This window comes from Echinops telfairi, unplaced genomic scaffold (genome assembly GCF_000313985.2).
Source record: "Echinops telfairi isolate 266 unplaced genomic scaffold, ASM31398v2 ScPeMD7_5;HRSCAF=22, whole genome shotgun sequence".
In the NCBI taxonomy this organism is placed as follows: Eukaryota; Metazoa; Chordata; class Mammalia; order Afrosoricida; family Tenrecidae; genus Echinops; species Echinops telfairi.
The window spans coordinates 38,066,140-38,072,814 of NW_022103901.1; the positions used below are offsets into that span (position 1 = coordinate 38,066,140).

Sequence of the window (6,675 nt, forward strand, 5' to 3'; positions counted from 1 at the left end):
TATTAGGAAAAAGGCAGCGTTCTGGGAATCAAACCATGAAATCAATATGCAATGGATCAAAGCAGCAGAGGAAGAGCTTACATTTCTAGACTGGAGTCTGACTCAGCTGAAATTGTTAATAGCTAAAGACAACATGGCTATAAGAAGAGATGCTGGCCAGAAAATGTTAAATGTCAGTGAAAAAGAGTGTCAGAGAGGTAATTACTCCTCAAACGCAAAACTCCCTCACTGCTCTCCAGTCCATCCTGATGCAGAGCCATCCTACAGGACAGAGAAGAACTGTGCCTGTGGCTTTCCAAGACTGTGATTCTTTATGGAAACAGAAGCCTCATCTTTCTCCGGTGGAGTGGTAGGTGATTTCAAACAGGGGGCCCTGTGATTAGCAGCACCATGAGTAAACCCACGAGGCCAACAGGGCTCCTTGGTGTCAATCCTAACAAAGCTAATTTGTGGTAGAGTGTTGGGGTCTGTGGGCAGTGTCTCCTGGTATACAACATCATGCAGTAAGTCTAACAGCGCCCAGTGCCATTACCCACAGGGAATCATTCAGTGGGCCTTCCCATGCTCACCTTTAACCTTCTGCTACTGTTCGGTGCAAGGAGCCTAGTGGCGCGACCATTGAGTGCATGGCTGTGAATATAAAGCTTGGTGGATGGAGCCCACCTGCAGCTCTGCAAGAGAAAGAGCTGACAGTCTGCTCTTGCAATGACTCACCTAAACAAACTCACTGCCATCAAGTCAATTTTGACTCAGAGTGACTGTCTAGGACAGGGTAGAACTGCCCCTGTGAGTTCCTGAGACTGTAATTCTTTCTGGGAGTAGAAAGCCCCATCTTTCTCCTAAGGAGCAGCTGGTGGTTTTGAACTGCCAACCTTGTGGATCACAGCCCAACTCATAACCACTATGCCAGCAGGGCTCTTGCAAAGATTACAATCTAGAAAATCCTTGGTGAAGTTGTGTGGGTCAAGACGGGCTCTATAGCACGCAACAGCAAAACCTATGCCCCGCGCTGGTAAAGTTGACATGAAAGGAACATTCTCATGCATGCCTGGCTCCAAGGCACTGTCTTTGGCGGGATAATTTTCAATGTGTATCAAGAGACTTAAAAATGTGCACGCCCTGTGGCCCAGTAATTCCACAGACAGGGAACAAAGATTTATAAAGAAGAGTGTCCATCTGGGGGCCATTTATAACAGCAAAATCTTGAGATGATCTAAATGCTGAACTATGGGGAGATGAGGAGATCCGTGATGGGGCAGTCTGATGATGAACGAGTCTAATTTTGAAGGTTATTAAATGGCGAGAGGAAATATGTATGCTTCAACTACGAGCTCCAAAGATGTGATGCTTGATTTTGTTCAGAAATCCACATAACAATATTGTGCAGTGAACACAATTAAGGCAGAATAGCTGGTAAACAGTGTGATCCAGAATTTTAATAGGTGACTTCCACTAAGGACCTTTAAACAACTTAGTCCCAAAAGTGACCCTCATCAGTGCTAGATACCAGTGTGTATGTGTGTGTGTGTGTGTGTGTAGGTGTAAGAATGAGAGGAAATAATAGTCAAAATATTAATTATAGTGGATGCCCTCAGGGTGAAATTGAATGAGACCTGTATTTCCTCTGTACTTGTCTATAGTTTCATAATGAATATGTGTTATTTTTACAGTACAAAATATGTAATCTTTCATCATGTAATTTCTCTGATTATAAGCCTCTCTTTGATATTCCTCTCAGGGCTGATGATTACTTATGAGTCTTAGACTAATGTCCTCTGAACTTGTGGTGGCACACATGCTTTACACTTAACTACTAACCTAAAGGTTGACAGTTCAAATCTTCAAGCAGCGATGCAGAAGAAAGGCCTGGCAAGCTGCTTCCAGAAAGAGGACAGCTAAGAGAACCTTCTATGGGTCAGTCTGTAACACAGGGGGGCACGTGCCACTCTATAACACACAGGGCACTGTGAGCTGGAATCCGGTCAGTGGCAATGGCTCTGCCTATGATTATCATGCTGGCTAGAATTCAATAGCTCCAACCTATGGTCCCAGCCTGTCCTTTTTAAAAAATCCTAGATGCAGCTGGGCTCCTTGCTCACAAATCTTCCTGCTCAGAAGCGCCGGTGCCTGTGCTGAGAGCCATTCTCAGACGCGCTGGGTGGATTTCCCAGCCGCCGCGTTTGAGCTTCCTGCTCCTAGTGCCTGAGGGGAGTCTCACTAGCTGAGCAGCAGGAGCTTGACTCTCGCTGGGCCCCTTGGCCTGACTTTCTTGGGACCTTGGAGTTGGAGCTGAAGATAGCCAGTTTCTTCCCTGAAGAACAGGAAGATGCATAAGCTTGTCTGCAGAGAAATAGTGAAGCCGAGGGGAAGCCGGGGCATGGTGATGTCATTGTTGTTCTTGATTCCAGTTTACACCTAATTCCCTTGTGCACTGACATTTGGGATTCTCCATGCTTATATTGAATTTCTGGTGTGGTTAGTGGTCATTGAATCTGCCCGCAGACTCACGGAGGCCACGCGCACAATGGGATGGGCCTGTGATATCCAAAGAGTTTTGGTTGAAGTAGATCACCAAGCTCTTTTACCTGTATTAGGCTCACTCACTGCCATCCAGTCCCTGCCGACACCCAGCAGCCTGATGGGACAGGGCGAAACGGCCTCAGTGGGTGTCTGAGATTGTGAATCTTTATGGGAATAGAAAGCTTCACCTTTCTCCCACAGAGTGGTTGGTGGCTTTGAACTGCTGACTTCATAGTTAGCTGTCCAATGTGGACCCCACTCCACCATCAGGGCTCCTTCTATTGAACTAGGGACCTTTTTCAGTTGGAGTTGGGTTGAGCTGATACAGTCACCCACAGTTCAAGATTCCTAAGTGCCCTGTAGCCTGTGCTTGTATTTTTCTAAGAAAGGCAAAGCTTTAAGAAAGGTCATCCTTTTTATTTCAGCAACCTAAAATAAGTAACCCTACAATAACACTGAAACTTGTTCTTTTATTTTATGGTCACACTCTCCCTCTAGCTCACCTCCTCTGGGGAGCCCTCCTGGAGTAACCCCAGTTCACGGTCGTTCCTCGGTTGCCCATACTTGTCTCAACCCGCCCACACTACTCCCTGCTTTATTGTTGTCAGCATCTGCGGACTCACCACAGTTGGAAGTATGGTGGGAGCTGGGAATGAGTCTTATTTGTTTCTCTGGAATCCTACCCTGCTGACCACCCTGCCAGGAAAGACCGAGTCCATGAAAGAGGATCAAACTGCAGGCCACTTGTTGGGAAAAGGGGCCAGGGATGACTTCAGCCGTGTTGGCAATCCCACGCGAGCCATCTACCACTTCCTGAAGTTATATCGGAGAAGCCGTCCCCTGTTGGTGCTTCAACAAATAGGTTGATTCAGCCAGAAGAGGTGGATACAGACAAGACGAGGGGACGGAGGGAGCCTTTAAAGTGAGTCAGATTGCCCCCACTTCCTAGCCATGTGACCTCAGGACAGTTACTGAACCTCACGGGGCCTTGGGGCTTTTCTCCTTCAATCTGAAAGGAGAGTGACAGCTCTTTCCAGGGGGCCGGAGGACTCCACGAGGCTGTGCTATTTTCCCAGTTTTACTTCTGGTTGTTGTTGTTGTTGTTGTTGAGACTATATCCAACTGAACATGTGCAAGCCACTGAGACCTTCCTAGAGGTGCACCCATGCTCACGCCTTCTTTTCCTGGACGGTCCTTTCTTCGTTCACATCAACTCACTGCCCCTATCAGGTTGCTGTGGTCCATCTGATCTTGTATAGATAGAGCTTCAAAAAGCCTAAGCCCGGTGCTCAAGGTGGATGCTTTTATTTTAGCTGAGTCGGGTAGACTATTGCTTGGAAAAAGAGGAAGGCCATTAACGAGATAGATGGACACAGAGGCTGCAACTGTGGATTCCCGCCTAGGAACAGCTGGGAGGCTGGCCTAGGACCCAGCAGTGTTCCATCCCTTGTGCATAGGGTCGTGCGGGCTGGAACTGACTTGGTGGCACCTAACAAGAACCACATTGCTTGGTTTAACTAGGCTACTTTAGGGGAGAGTTTTGGGTTAAATTCCAGGGGGTCTTTCTGCTTTCATGGCTCCAGAAAGTCTGGATGGAGTCCCTGAGAAATTGAAATTCTGTTTGGCATGGCGATGTATTACTGAGCCAACCAATCTTGGCAGCGTTTTTTGTTTGTTTGCTTTGTATTGTATACTTTCCTTTCAAGGAAACCTCGAATGACAGGCCCTGCAAAGGATAGTCTCAAATTTCCAGGCTAAAAATGATCTTTCTAATGAAACATGCCATGTTATTTACATCTCATCAATATTTTGCAATTAAAAACCATTCTCTTTCGCTGTCAAATCAATTTCATTGCACAGCAACTCTTTGGGACAGAGCAGGACCTCGTGTTCCACTGAACATGAGGCCACCAGTAGCTGCGATGTGACCCGAGAGTCAGCTGGCAACCAGAACAACATCTCTGAACAGCAAGATACTTAAGAATGCAGACTGCCTACCGTGAGAAGGCAGTGACCGAAGCAGAAATGAAACGGTCGGGTCACAAGCCAAGAAGTTCTGGCGGCCTCCAGATGCCAGGAGAGGCAGGGCAAGGAAGGGATTCTTCCCGAGAGCTGAAGGGCAGGGACAGCCTGCTGACATCGTGGTCTCAAGTGCCTGACCTCCAACGCCATGAGAAAATAAATCTCTGGTCCTACGGCCGGCCCCTGGCTTGTGGTGCTTTTGAAAACAGCTGTCACAAGACCCTGAAACAGAGCCATGGCCAAAATAAGTGCCATGTGTGATCCTGGACCAAGACAGGACATTCACCGTATCATGTGAAGGAGACCTGCAGATCAGACAATAACACCAAACCCAACCCACCACCATCAAGTTAAGGTGGACTCATAGCTGACCTGATAGGACAGGGTAGAGCTGCCCCCTGTGAGTTTTCAGAACTGTCACTCTTTTTAAAGTTTCCGTTCTTCTTTATTCCATAAACACCTAGTTACAGGTTGCATGCATCAAAAACGAAGGCAGAGGAAGGTGTAGGGGAGACTTTTGCTATATGGGTGGGTGGGTGGGTGGGAGCGGGGGGGAGTTGGGAATGAGACCAGTCCTCTCCCTCCACAGTCCTGGTCAAGCACCAATGGCCCCTACAGTGGGGCTCTGAGCAAGAGGCGGATGAAGACCCAGGAGGCCCCTGCATCCAGAGCTTACCTCCACAGACCTTGCCTTCACTGCGTGGCAGGGGGAGGGATGGGGAGGTGGAGCAGCAAAATGAAAAATCAAGGTAGGGGATGCATCATGGTAAGGGACGCAAAGAAGAAGTACATACAAAGAGCTGTGAAAGTTCGCCCTGAGATCTCCAGGGAAAGGTGGGGGCCAGCTTGCCTGTTAAATTGGGGGCGGGAGTTGGAGAGGGGCAAGTTCTCTTAGGGGACGATGTCCCAGCCTCTCGTGGGTTGTACAGGAGAGGCTAAGGACCCGGGGCTTCACCAGTCATAGTGGTGGGACTGTCCGGAGGGAGAGTCCTCGGGTCCCTGTGTAGCCAGTTGGGAGGCCCCTTAGCCCTTCGTCTCCCCACCTCATGTCGTCAGAATTCAAGAGGGCGCTGAATCGGGAGGCCTCTCTCTGCCACTCATGATAGAAGGCTGCAGCCTCACTCTCATCCAGGTTGATGTAGTTTTGCCACTCCTCCTGGTCCCCTCTGCGGTGGTTTCAGGAGCGCTGGAGAATGTGAGCCCTGTCTTGGATGCGGTGCCCACTGGACATCTGCTCCAGGCCACTCTCCGAGTCCTGGACAGTCCTCCGCATCTCCCGGATCCCGCTTGGTGCCAAGCACATCTCTGATGTCTCTTGGTAGACCTTGGGAGCACCATCCCCGGTATTGGAGTAGGAGATGACTGCAGAGGAAAAAAAGGCCTGGCAGTTGCCTGCAACGGTCATATATTCCATGTTCCCAATCATGTCATTCATCATCCCAAACACGTCCATGAAGCCACCGGACATTCCCAGCATCCCGAAGGGGGAGACAGCCCCAGCCTGCGTCCTGCGGCTGGAAGGCCTGGTCCCTGGCATGTTGCCCTCTGTGATGCTGAGGAAGGGGCTATATCTAAAGCCCCCTCACAACATCCGGTTCATATACTGGTGGTGAATGTCAAAGGGGTCCATCAGGAACATGGGATCCTCTGAATCCGCATCCCTCATGAAGCGGAACATCGTGGTCTCAGCTCCAGGGGGCTCCATGTGGTCTCTGAATCGGGCTCAGTGGCCCATCTGGCCCGTTTCGCCTCTCAGTGTGGTGCAAGCTCAGGGTTCGTGGCCCAGGACTCGAGGACTGGTCCAGGCTTGAGCCTTTCGGCCTCCTGCTCTGCCTCCTCCTCCAACTGGCACCTCTATTCCCACCCCACCTTGGTCCACAGAGCCGGAGCCTCTGGCAGGCCCGGATGGAAGTGGAGACTGTCACTCTTTGAGGAAGTAGGAAGCCCCATCTTTCTTCCTGGGAGTAAGTAGTGGTTTTGAACTGTTGACCTTATGGTTAGCAGCCCAACATATAAACAACACCCCCCCCAGGGCTCCTGTAAATCAGATGGTGCTCTGTGCCAATGCTGCTTTCCTTATTTGGATAATGAGACTGTAGCTACAGATCCAAACTGTGGAAGAATCTGAATGGT

General features: G+C 49.5%; 1 pseudogene; it reads right to left on the reverse strand.

Annotated features, from left to right (window-relative positions):
• Positions 1 to 5,493: 5,493 nt before the first annotated feature.
• On the reverse strand, positions 5,494 to 6,220 carry LOC101648569 (annotated as a pseudogene).
• Positions 6,221 to 6,675: the final 455 nt, after the last annotated feature.